This window comes from Phoca vitulina, unplaced genomic scaffold (genome assembly GCF_004348235.1).
Source record: "Phoca vitulina isolate PV1807 unplaced genomic scaffold, GSC_HSeal_1.0 scaffold4, whole genome shotgun sequence".
Lineage (NCBI taxonomy): Eukaryota > Metazoa > Chordata > Mammalia > Carnivora > Phocidae > Phoca > Phoca vitulina.
Genome location: NW_022589707.1, coordinates 61,065,320 through 61,066,204, shown reverse-complemented (window position 1 = coordinate 61,066,204; position 885 = coordinate 61,065,320).

Genomic DNA, 885 nt, shown 5'->3' with positions numbered 1-885 from the left:
GACGAGGCGGCGCCTAGTACTCCCGGGGGCGTGGCGGGCAGGCTCCCAGCCCCGCCCGCCCCCCGGGAGCCGCTGAGCTGCCTGGGAGCTGACGTTGAGGTCCAGGTCGCCCGCCCCGCCCGGCCGCCCTGGGTTCAAGGCCATTTCCACAACCCCAGGTCCAAGGAACCCTGTGCTCGCGGGACTCCTTCTGTTCAAGGCTCCACGTACGGAGAGAGAGCCCGGGGTAAGGCAGCCTTGGCAAGAACACACCCTTCCGTCGGTGGGACGATAGAAGAAGTTTGCTGCTAAAAGCTGCGAAATTTTACCTCAGCTCCTCCAGTGAACAGAACGGGAAACCGAAGGGTCAGGGGACCGCGAGTAGCTGAGTTCAGAGCCGAAACGTCGCCTTACTGGAAGGCAAGACGAAAGATGAGACGGAGCTTTGATCCCGAGACACTGGGCGGAGCGATACTGGAAGATACACGCAGCGGAGAGCTTTAACTCACTCTCCTCCAAGATTTGGGGCGCAGGGCCTTATTTCCTGGCCCTTCTGCCCTGTCTCAGAATGCTGAATATGGTGGGTGCCCAGTTCCGTTTGTTGACTGGGTGGATTTGTAAATGTCCGTGGGAACATCAGAAGAAATGAAGGAAAAGAAGTAGCTAGGTAACAAGAAGATGAGCAAAGTGGAGGGAAGGGAAAGATAGTTTCTTAGGGAAGTTAGCCTTTCAAAAGACTCCTTGATTCTTCTTTCTTCTGGGTCTTCAGTTCCTGCCACGCAAAGAATGAATTTTCCCCTCTCATAGTGAAGATTAGGTTGGAGGGAAAAGGGCTGGCTGGAGCTGGCGAAGACTTTAGGAGTTAGGACCCAGCAACATAGCATCTTCCAGCATGATCTGTTTTTA